At 41.9% G+C, this 12,675-nt stretch overlaps 1 pseudogene; it reads right to left on the bottom strand.

Moving 5' to 3' along the window:
* Positions 1-10,038: 10,038 nt before the first annotated feature.
* Positions 10,039-10,191, bottom strand: LOC120042099 (annotated as a pseudogene).
* Positions 10,192-12,675: the final 2,484 nt, after the last annotated feature.

The following is a 12,675-nucleotide window of genomic DNA, read 5'->3' as shown; positions in this document are numbered from 1 at the left end:
CACACAAACAATTTTTCAAAATTTCCTCCACCGTATCTATATATTATCTCTATATCTCTCTCTAATATGCTCCTAAAAAAAACTTCCACACTCACAATTTTCCCTTCATAATGACCTAAATTCCTTCTTAATCTTATCGCATATCTAGCATGACTTATTACAAAATTCACCAAATTAATATTTAAAACTTTACTTTTCCCATTTAAACCAAAAAGAAACAACCTCCTCCACTCCACCCCAGTAAAAATCTCTTCTCCCCAATGTTTTACTAAAGTCCTTTTAAAAACTCGTGAAAATCTTTCAACCTACTACATTCAATAAAAAAGTGCATCAAATGTTCCACCCCCGTACCACAAATATCACATTCTCTTTTAATATCCCTATTTATTTGATGCAAAACCACATTTGTAAAAATCCTATTATGTTTCAATTTAAAATCATTGTCTTCACATTCTATAAAATTATATTTTACATTTACATTCTTCCATATTGATTTTACATCCATGTTTGGAAACACCCTAGACCACACTTTCTCCGCAGCAGGACTTTTTATCTCTTTTAAAATACATTTCTATAAACCATTTTAACTTTAGACCTGATAAATCATGTTTCTCCCCATTACTTTCATAATATAAAACTGGTAAAGCCCTAGATCTTTTGACCACCTCTTTGTTTATTAAAATCACCCACTCCCCGGGAATACATCCTAATATTTTCTTGTACATATTCTCCACAGTAGTTTTACTTATTTCTTCATCTACTTCAACCACATTGTCATATATAGCCTGAAATGGAAGAAACCCAGGAATTACCTCATATGCTATGTCACCTATCTGCCTCATCCCAGCCCTCATAAAATATTTACAAAACAACATCATATTATTGCACTTTATCTTTGGATTTAAAAATATCGGCTGATTTAAAATATTTTCTAAACTGGTACATTCATAATAAATATTTGGTAAAAACCGCCACCAAGCCTCAAACACTTCTCTGTAAAACAAAGGTATATTACCTAACATTTCCTTCTTCATACTCATCAATAAACCATTGTCCCCCATCCTCCCAACCTCCTGCAAATACTCTTTAAAAAACCTTTTCCACCCATAATCCAATTCACCAAATAAATATTTCCGTACCATTTTTACTCTAATTGCTGTTTTCCTTACACTTAAATCTACCAACTTCAAACCCCCCTCCTCATAACCTGCAATCAAAGTTTTAAAAGCTATTTCACCCCCTTCCCTTCCCATAAAAAATCAACTACAATTTTATTCATTTCAGATAAAACCCATTCTGGCATATCCAAAACATTCATTACATAAATAAATATTGACATCAACAATGAATTTATGACAATTACTTTCCCTTTTAATTTCAAAGACCTCCCCCTCCACATATTTACCACCTTTCTAACTTTATTTATTACACCACTCCATGTCAAATCCCTAGCTTCCATTTCTTTCACCCCTAAAAACACTCCTAATACCTTAAAATAATCTTTAACCACTTTAAAAGGAAAATTCCCCTCATTAATCTTCCCAATATACATTACTACTGACTTCTCCATGTTAACCTTTGCACCCGATGCTTGTCCATATACTTTAAAACACTCCATCACCCTTTTTACACTACCCTCATCTCTAACTGTTATAGTGGTATCATCTGCGTATTGATGTATCAAACTAAAACCTCCTTGCGGAGTCTCTACACAATTTATAAGATTATCTCTTTTAAGAAATGCTGCTAAAAGGTTCTACCGATAAAACGAATAATAAAGCTGATAAAGGACACCCCTGTCTCACAGATCTCTCAAGAATAAAAGAATCGGTTAAAACCCCATTACATTTCACCCTACTTTTTGCCTTCTTATATAATAATTTTATCCATCCTATTATTCTATTACCAAAACCATATTTATCCATTACCCTAAACATAAAATCATGTTCCACCCTATCAAAAGCTTTATTTAAATCTATGCTTAAAACAATTCCCCCATCTTATCATGATTCATTTTATTTATCACATCTCTAATTGTATTAATTGTATCCGCAATATCTCTACCAGGCACACTATAATTCTGTGTAGGTGCTATAATATCATTTAAAACTTGCTTCATTCTATTTGCCAGTATCTTTGCTAAAATCTTATAATCTGAATTTAATAAACTAATTGGCCTATAATTCTCCAATTTTAATTTACTCCCCTTATTTTTATATAAAATCGTTATCAGCCCTGTCACCATAGATTCAGAAATACTATCATTATCCTCCATATATTGATAAACTTCCAATAAAATAGGTGCTAAAAAACTGGCATATATTTTATAAAACTCTGCAATTATTCCATCTACTCCAGGACTCTTATTTACTTGTAAACCCTTAATCGCATCTTTAACTTCAGTCAATGTTATCTTCCCATCACACATTTGTTTATCCTCTACATTAATTTGCACATCCACACTATCCAATATCTCCTTTACACAACCCTCATCCACCTCCCCTTTCTTAAATAAATCCTTATAAAAATTCTGCACTGTTTCTAAAACCTCTACATAATCATTGACAACTTCACCCTTTATATTTTCGATCTCTCTAATATATGTTCTCCTCTGTTTATTCTTCTCTAAACCAAGAAAAAATGAAGTACATTTCTCCCCCTCCAAAACATACTTTGCCTTACTTCTTATAATTGCACCCTTACACTTATCTATTTCATATTTAGTCAATTGTGCTTTTAATTCCAAAAACTTTCCTATATTATAATTAGGTTCACTGTCACACTTCCTCATTTCTTTATCCAATTTAGCTCTCAACTCATTTCCTTCTCTTTCATCCTACCTCTCTTTTTCCTTGCATATCCTATACTAAAAACTTTTATTTTTTTCCTTAACCTTATCCCACCATGAACACTTATCATTCTCTTTCTGCTTATCCTCCATTTCACATGCTATCAAAGATTTAAGTTGTTTCCCATATTCTCATCTCCCAAATACCCTGCATTCATACACCATATTCCACCCCCTGTTCTTTCCTTATCTAATCCCACTGAAAATGTTAAACCTGCATGATCACTAAAAGTTGTAAAAACATACTTAATATCTTTCATAAAATTCCTTAAACCTTCTTTTACTAAAACCAGATCTATCCTTGTTGTTTCAAATCCCCTAAAACCACCTGCCTTCTAGAAAATTCTATTTTTTCTGGATTTTCCTCTCTCCATATATCAATTATTCCTTTTTCTAACATCATCTTCTTTAAAACCCCCCTAGATACATCACTTCTAAAAATAGCTCCTCTTGTCATATCCAGTCTATCCATTTTAACATTAAAATCCCCAACTACAATACAGTTTCCCTCACACCATTTCCCTATTTCTAAAAATAAATCTTTGCGCTCTATTTCAGTATTAGGCGCATAAATATTTATAATTCTAAAAACCATACTAATATATTCAAAATCTACAATTAAAATCCTCCCATTATTATCATTATATATCTGTTTCACATTATCCACCACATCCTTCCTCAATAAAATAGCAACCCCACTTGAATTCCCTCTGCCATTGTTTACATAAATAAAATCCCTCCATATTTTTTTACTTCTAAAACACATACATTATCCCAAAGCGTCCTCTTGAATACATAAAATATCTGAATTCTTCATTTTTACTATTCTATTAAATTTTCCCATTGTCCTCAAACCATTTGCATTTATTGACATTATATTAACCATTCTAATAAATAAAAAATAAAAAATATAATTTCATTATCCTCTACCTGTTATCCAGTTTCTTTCCTCTTCCACCCTTTCTCTCCCCCTCTTCCCCCGCTTTCCTCTTCCTGTATCCTTCCCTCGTTCTTTCAATCTTTTCTCCATCATCCGTATCCGATATCTCTTCCAAGTCCATGTTTTCCAGCCAACTCCCCTTCTTGACCTCCACATCCGTTGTGCTCCCCGTGCTCATCGCCGTCTCTGGTATTGTCATCAACTCCATAACCCCCTCCATTTCTTCACCCCCCGAGCTACTTGTTAGTGCTGTGCTTTCCCCCAAAACCTGTGAGTTCCCCCGTGCTTCCCCCCAGTCCACTCCCCCCCTCCTCCTGAAAACTCCCTCTTCTTATTTCTGAGTCCATACTGCTCCCCAATTTCATTTATCTTCTGGTCCTTCTTCCTTCTTCCTTCCTCCGTCTCTCCACCTTCCACCACGTCCTCTCCTCCATCTTCTTCTCCTTCTTGCGACAATACCACTGCTTCCTCGAATATTGTTTGACTCCCCTCTTCAGCCCTAACCTCTCCACAGTTGCACTCCGCCAATCTCTTTCTGCATCCACCACAAAAATTCCTTTCCTTCTCTCCATCACATTCTCTCGCATAGTGTCCTTGATTGCCACACTTAAAACACTTAAATTCCGGGCAGTCCTTTAACTATGTGCCCGGGTTGAATACACATACGACACACTCTGACCTGTTTGTCATGAATGACCCTGAAATATTCTGCTCCCTCCAGCGTCTCAATTCTTGTAGAATAAGGTAATGATGTCACTTTTTCTGTGAACTTGACCTTGCAGAAAAGTGTCCCGTCAACCACCTCCGTTCCTGGCCAAACTCTCCTCCTTATTCTCCGAGACAGCCGCCACTCCCCCAGCTACTCAGCTTGCCCAGTATCACACCATCTTCTACATATACTGGGAGATTCATGAACGACACCACCACTTCCTTCACATTAATATCTCTCGCCAGTATCTTGGTGTCCTTTATCCGTATTCCATCCATTAGCCGTTCTTTTCCTTTTTCATTCCTCATCGTAACTTCATACTTCTTTTCTCCTTTCATTCGGCATCCCACCACCTCTCCACACACCTCCTTAATTGCTCGTAGTAGTTCCATTGTCGTCACTTTGTCTTCTCCTTCCAACTCAATTGCCACCGTGTATTCTTTTCCATATTTCATTCCTTCTTTATCTTCATTTTTCTTCCGTTGCGCCTTTTCGTTGTCTTTGTCCATTCCGTTTGTCTTTTCCATGTTGTCCATCATAGTAAAAAATGAATCCAAAAAAAACTCTCTCCCCCAAGCAGAAAAACTGCAAGGGGGAGACTAACCAAACTTAAAACTATTCAACTGAAGAAAATAATAAATTATATTGCAAAAACCAATTAATTAACAAAAATAGCTCTCGAGCAAACACTCTCCAGCAAACACTCACTCACAGCTCAGACACTCGCACCTGTCGTCACTTCTCCAATCAGGAAATGCGCATTCAGGCTGGTATGGCCGTAAGCGAAGGCACATCTCTTGGTACACCATATAAGTCAAAGTGAGTCTGATAAAGTGAGTCTTGTCAACACTGCTAGCTAGCCAGCTAGCCAACTTCTACCGAATCATTACAACGGAACGATTTGATTAGTGTAGTGTTAGCTAGCTACATAGTTGTCTTTGCATCTAAGATAATTGTGTAGTTTAGAGTAATCATCTAGCCAGTTATCGAGGTTACCTAGCCAGTTCCACTTTTTAACAAAGTCAGCTAGCCAGCTATTTTCGCTGTCAACACTGCTAGCTAGCAAGTGCTACACTGCTAGCTAGCCAGCTAGCCAACTTCTACCGAAACAGTACAACGGAACGATTTGATTAGTGTAGTGTTAGCTAGCTACATAGTTGTCTTCGCTGTCTTTGTATCTAAGATAATTGTGTAGTTTAGAGTAATTACCTAGCCAGTTATCGAGGTTACCTAGCCAGCTCCACTTTTAAACAAAGTCAGCTAGCCAGCTATTTTCGCCGTCCTAACGTTGTCAACACTGCTAGCTAGCCAGCCAGCCAACTTCTACCGAAACAGTACAACGGAACGATTTGATTAGTGTAGTGTTAGCTAGATACATAGTTGTCTTTGCTGTCCTTGTATCTAAGATAATTGTGTAGTTTAGAGTAATTATCTAGCCAGTTATCGAGGTTACCTAGCCAGTTATCGAGGCTACCTAGCCAGCAACACTTTTCAAACATAGTCAACAACGCAAGCCACTGCTAGCTAGCCTACTTCACCAGTCAGCAGTACTGCATCATTTTAATCATTTTAGTCAATAAGATTTTTGCTACGTAAGCTTAACTTTCTGAACATTCGAGACGTGTAGTCCACTTGTCATTCCAATCTCCTTTGCATTAGCGTAGCCTCTTCTGTAGCCTGTCAACTATGTGTGTCTATCCCTGTTCTCTCCTCTGCACAGACCATACAAACGCTTCACACCGCGTGGCCGCTGCCACCCTAACCTGGTGGTCCCAGCGCGCACGACCCACGTGGAGTTCCAGGTCTCCGGCAGCTCTGGAACTGCCGATCTGCGGCCAACAAGGCAGAGTTCATCTCAGCCTATGCTTCCTCCAGTCCCTCGACTTCTTGGCACTGACGGAAACATGGATTACCACAGATAACACTGCTACTCCTACTGCTCTCTCCTCGTCTGCCCACGTGTTCTTGCACACCCGAGACCTTCTGGTCAGCGGGGTGGTGGCACTGGGATCCTCATCTCTCCCAAGTGGACATTCTCTCTTCTCCCCTGACCCATCTGTCTATCGCTCCTTTGAATTCCATGCTGTCACAGTTACCAGCCCTTTCAAGCTTAAAATCCTTATCATTTATCGCCCTCCGGTTCCCTTGGAGAGTTCATCAATGAGCTTGACGCCTTGATAAGTTCCTTCCCTGAGGATGGCTCACCTCTCACAGTTCTGGGTGACTTTAACCTCCCCACGTCTACCTTTGACTCATTCCTCTCTGCCTCCCTCTTTCCACTCCTCTCCTCTTTTGACCTCACCCTATCACCTTCCCCCCCTACTCACAAGGCAGGCAATACGCTTGACCTCATCTTTACTAGATGCTGTTCTTCCACTAATCTCATTGCAACTCCCCCTCCAAGTCTCCGACCACTACCTTGTATCCTTTCCCTCTCCGCTCTCATCCAACACTTCCCACTCTGCCCCTACTCGGATGGTTATCGCGCCGTCCAAACCTTCGCTCTCTCTCCCCCGCTTACTCTCTCCTCTTCCATCCTATCATCTCTTCCCTCTGCTCAAACCTTCTCCAACCTATCTCCTGATTCTGCCTCCTCAACCCTCCTCTCCTCCCTTTCTGCATCCTTTGACTCTCTATGTCCCCTATCCTCCAGGCCGGCTCGGTCCTCCCCTCCTGTCCCGTGGCTCGACGACTCATTGCGATGCTCACAGAACAGGGCTCCGGGCAGCCGAGCGGAAATGGAGGAGAACTCGCCTCCCTGCGGACCTGGCATCCTTTCACTCCCTCCTCTCTACATTTCCTCTTCTGTCTCTGCTGCTAAAGCCACTTTCTACCACTCTAAATTCCAAGCATCTGCCTCTAACCCCTAGGAAGCTCTTTGCCACCTTCTCTCCCTCCTGAATCCTCTCCCCCTCGCCCCCCCCTCCCCCCCCCCCCCCCCCCCCCCCCCCCCCAACCCCCCCCCCCCCCTCCCCCCCCCCCCCCCCCCCCCCCCCCCCTCCCCCCCCCCCCCCCCCCCCCCCCCCCCCCCCCCCCCCCCCCCCCCCCCCCCCCCCCCCCCCCTCCTCCCTCTCTGCGGATGACTTCGTCAACCATTTTGAAAGAAGGTTGACGACATCCGATCCTCGTTTGCTAAGTCAAACGACACCGCTGGTTCTGCTCACACTGCCCTACCCTGTGCTTTGACCTCTTTCTCCCCTCTCTCCCCAGATGAAATCTCGCGTCTTGTGACGGCCGGCCGCCCAACAACCTGCCCGCTTGACCCTATCCCCTCCTCTCTTCTCCAGACCATTTCCGGAGACCTTCTCCCTTACCTCACCTCGCTCATCAACTCATCCCTGACCACTGGCTACGTCCCTTCCGTCTTCAAGAGAGCGAGAGTTGCACCCCTTCTGAAAAAACCTACACTCGATCCCTCCGATGTCAACAACTACAGACCAGTATCCCTTCTTTCTTTTCTCTCCAAAACTCTTGAACGTGCCGTCCTTGGCCAGCTCTCCTGCTATCTCTCTCAGAATGACCTTCTTGATCCAAATCAGTCAGGTTTCAAGACTAGTCATTCAACTGAGACTGCTCTTCTCTGTGTCACGGAGGCGCTCCGCACTGCTAAAGCTAACTCTCTCTCCTCTGCTCTCATCCTTCTAGACCTATCGGCTGCCTTTGATACTGTGAACCATCAGATCCTCCTCTCCACCCTCTCCGAGTTGGGCATCTCCGGCGCGGCCCACGCTTGGTTGCGTCCTACCTGACAGGTCGCTCCTACCAGGTGGCGTGGCGAGAATCTGTCTCCTCACCACGTGCTCTCACCACTGGTGTCCCCAGGGCTCTGTTCTAGGCCCTCTCCTATTCTCGCTATACACCAAGTCACTTGGCTCTGTCATAACCTCACATGGTCTCTCCTATCATTGCTATGCAGACGACACACAATTAATCTTCTCCTTTCCCCCTTCTGATAACCAGGTGGCGAATCGCATCTCTGCATGTCTGGCAGACATATCAGTGTGGATGACGGATCACCACCTCAAGCTGAACCTCGGCAAGACGGAGCTGCTCTTCCTCCCGGGGAAGGACTGCCCGTTCCATGATCTCGCCATCACGGTTGACAACTCCATTTTGTCCTCCTCCCAGAGCGCTAAGAACCTTGGCGTGATCCTGGACAACACCCTGTCGTTCTCAACCAACATCAAGGCGGTGACCCGTTCCTGTAGGTTCATGCTCTACAACATTCGCAGAGTACGACCCTGCCTCACACAGGAAGCGGCGCAGGTCCTAATCCAGGCACTTGTCATCTCCCGTCTGGATTACTGCAACTCGCTGTTGGCTGGGCTCCTGCCTGTGCCATTAAACCCCCTACAACTCATCCAGAACGCCGCAGCCCGTCTGGTGTTCAACCTTCCCAAGTTCTCTCACGTCACCCCGCTCCTCCGCTCTCTCCACTGGCTTCCAGTTGAAGCTCGCATCCGCTACAAGACCATGGTGCTTGCTTACGGAGCTGTGAGGGGAACGGCACCTCCGTACCTTCAGGCTCTGATCAGGCCCCTACACCCAAACAAGGGCACTGCGTTCATCCACCTCTGGCCTGCTCGCCTCCCTACCTCTGAGGAAGTACAGTTCCCGCTCAGCCAGTCAAAACTGTTCGCTGCCTCTGGCACCCCAATGGTGGAACAAACTCCCTCACGACGCCAGGACAGCGGAGTCAATCACCACCTTCCGGAGACACCTGAAACCCCACCTCTTTAAGGAATACCTAGGATAGGATGAAGTAATCCTTCTAACCCCCCCCCCCTTAAAAGATTTAGATTGCACTATTGTAAAGTGGCTGTTCCACTGGATATCATAAGGTGAATGCACCAATTTGTAAGTCGCTCTGGATAAGAGCGTCTGCTAAATGACTTAAATGTAAATGTAAAATAAACAGACATTGCATTCTCACCAATTAGATAAGCAGCTTGAACTTTGGCTCACTCAAAAAGTGGAAGAAATTACATATACTGTAGCCATCACTTTTTAGCACAGATAGTTGGATGAAATACAAACAAACCTTGCTAACATTTCAAAGCGAGGGCACATATTTCAGCCTTGTGGGAAAAAACGGACAATACAATGACTTCTGACAAATACATCATCAGCAACAGTTTCCCATGCAGCTATCCTACTAGCCACAATAAATACACAAAAGCTCTGGATGTTGAAAACCTATTGCATTGTTCTGTGCTAAGGAGGAACGCATGTATGGACAATTTCATATTGGAAGCGCATGGGGCGCGTATGACACATCATGACCGGGGGGGTTAGAGTGGCTTCTCAACTATCTCTTGATTGAAGTACCAGCGTGGCATAAATTACAATGCTGCATTTCGCAACATAATGTTTCGACAAAATGCCAACAAGGTTTTGCTACAAACAAATGTTTCCACCTTGCGATTGGTCCACAAAGTCTCTTTCACAACTGACTTCAAAGATCTCCATAAGCACAGTCAGTTGACTCAAGTCATCCTTAAGCCTGCCGCCAAGCAACGGTTTATCATTAACAAAGAAATCAGGGTAAAGCGCAAACAACCACTACCATAAATTTTGCAATCGAGATTCCCACATTTGGAAAATCGCAAGGGGTCAGCCCAGCCAGAGTGGAATAGCTGAGCCCCACACTGGGTGAACCAACTTCTTGATCACAGTATCTCTTCTGCTTAGTGGAGGGCAAGTCTCTCCAGTGCCAACATTTTCCGCTAACGGGAACCACTTTGTGTTCTGATAATATCATATCACATCGACCTGCGTTAAATGCCGTTTAGGAATGCACTTGCACACAGAGTGGTGAAAAAGTAGTTTATTTTGTTTACTAGATTATATCAGTGAACCACTAGATTCCCATCATGCAACACTGTCGAAAAAATCACCAATTACTTTTTAATATCTTAACCTATCTGATATCACAAATGTTTGCGATATGACGAAATACAATCACATTCAGACACACACACACAACACAGACAAATGCATGAAACCAATTGATTTATTATCGATAACATCTCAGATTCTCTTGTGCTTTTGATTTACTCCATAAAAGAAGGGTTGTAATTCCAACATGGAAAACACAGGGCCATCAGACACCAGTCCAGTTCCACTCCTCACCAGCATTATTTCCTTTGATCATTTGAACAGGGCGAGGGAGCACAAAGCACACACAAGCTGCATTCAGTAACAATATTCTTATTTGTCTTGTAAATAAAAGGCAGTTGCTCCCTGAACAACACAAGGAACTTGATCGTATTAAAAAGGGCAGGGGAGACTAGCCCATAGAAGCTGCATTTAGTCAATTCTAGCATCAAATGCTTACTACAAGGCAGTGTTGCTGATGAAATAATGTACACACCCCCTAGTGGACAAAAAGGCTTACAGCACCTGGTATTCCCAGGCGGTCTCCCAATCCAAGTACTAACCAGGCCGCGAGCCTGCTTAGCTTTCCGAGATCAGACGAGAATGGGCGTATTTTTTTAATTTTTTTTTTATTTTATTTTTTTAATTATAATAATGTCAAAGTAATTTACAACCAATTCACATTAATACTAACAATCCTTGTACATCAGCAAAACAAAAAAACATTTTCCAAAACACCAACAACCCAAATAACAAAAAAAAAATCAACAAAACAATACAACAAATAAAACATAATTACACCATCCTTATTCACTAATCAACATAAATACATAATCTAATATAGACATCTAGACATACACCATTTCAGAAGTTAACCCTAACTCCTCTCCTCCCTCCTCCATAGACACTAAAGTACTCCCCTTTATAAACATACTTTCAAATTTCTCTAGTTTTGCATTATACATTAATTCCACCTGCTTTCTTAAACCTGCTTTAAAGATTACCCAGACATTCACCTTTTTCCCTTCAAAATGTTTCATATTCCTTCTACAGTAAATTGCATACCTCACAAAACTCAAAACAATATTCAACAGGTACACATTCACACCCAAACATTTCCCCACCACTCCAAATAATATTAACCTATCCCATGCAAAACTTTCTAAAAACTCTTTTCTCCAGTGCCTCCACAACAAAAGTTTTACTTCATTGAAAAAATCTGTCAGACATGGACATTCAACAAATAAATGCAACAAAGACTCGCTTCATCATACACACATCACATTCCCGCCGTACATCGCGGTTTATCTGATGTAAAATAATATTTGTGTATATACGATTATGCCGTAACATAAAATCCATGTTCTCACAATTTCGTTTATTCCCAAACAAAACCAAATTCTCCCACATCAAAGAAACATCCAAATCAATAAACATTTTTCTCCACATCCTCTCAGCCGCAGGCCTCACACACACAGACTTCAACATACACTTGTACAATCTTTTCTGTGTTACTTTTGATAATAATTGTTTCCCCGATCCTTTACCCACATAGAGACTTGGCAGCACATACAAGTCCTCATATTCCCCCTCCCCATTTATCACTTTTATCCACTCACCCGTAATGCATAATTTAATTCTTTCGTATATCTGTAATACTAATTTCTCTCCACTGTATCATCAAACTCCCACACAGTATCCAGAATTGCCTGCCCCCTTAAAAAACCCGGTATAACCTCGTAAAGAAAATCTTTACCAATATAACCCAGCCTTCATAAACATTTTGTTGTACAGCACCTTCCCACCACTCTCTATTTCGGATTCAAAAACACAGGCTGATTAAATATGTTGTCCTTATTTGTACATGTGTACTCAATCTGAGGAAGAAATTCCCCCATGCCAAGAACACCTCTTTATAGAACTCAGGCAAACCCTCCAACATATCCTTCTTCCATGACATCAATAATCCACTTTCTTCACAACCCCCACTTCTGTACAAAAATTTTTTAAAAACCTTTTCCATCCATAATCTACCTCCCCATATAAGTATTTTTGCACAGTTTTTATTCTCATTGCTTTTCTCTTCACATCCAAATCCACCAATTTCAACCCCCATCCTTTAAATCCGAGATAAGAGTTGCCCTTGCAATCCTAGTCCCCTTCCCCTCCCATAGGAAATCTGTAACCAAACCATTGAATTCTTTAACACCCATTGTGGCATATCCAACGAACCTAAAACATAGATACATTTGGATGCCACCAATGAATTAATCACCACCACTTTCCCCCTCAAAAACAGTT

This window comes from Salvelinus namaycush, unplaced genomic scaffold (genome assembly GCF_016432855.1).
Source record: "Salvelinus namaycush isolate Seneca unplaced genomic scaffold, SaNama_1.0 Scaffold610, whole genome shotgun sequence".
Taxonomy (NCBI): Eukaryota; Metazoa; Chordata; class Actinopteri; order Salmoniformes; family Salmonidae; genus Salvelinus; species Salvelinus namaycush.
Note: the sequence above shows the minus strand (reverse complement) of the source record. Positions and strands in the feature narration are given on the sequence as shown.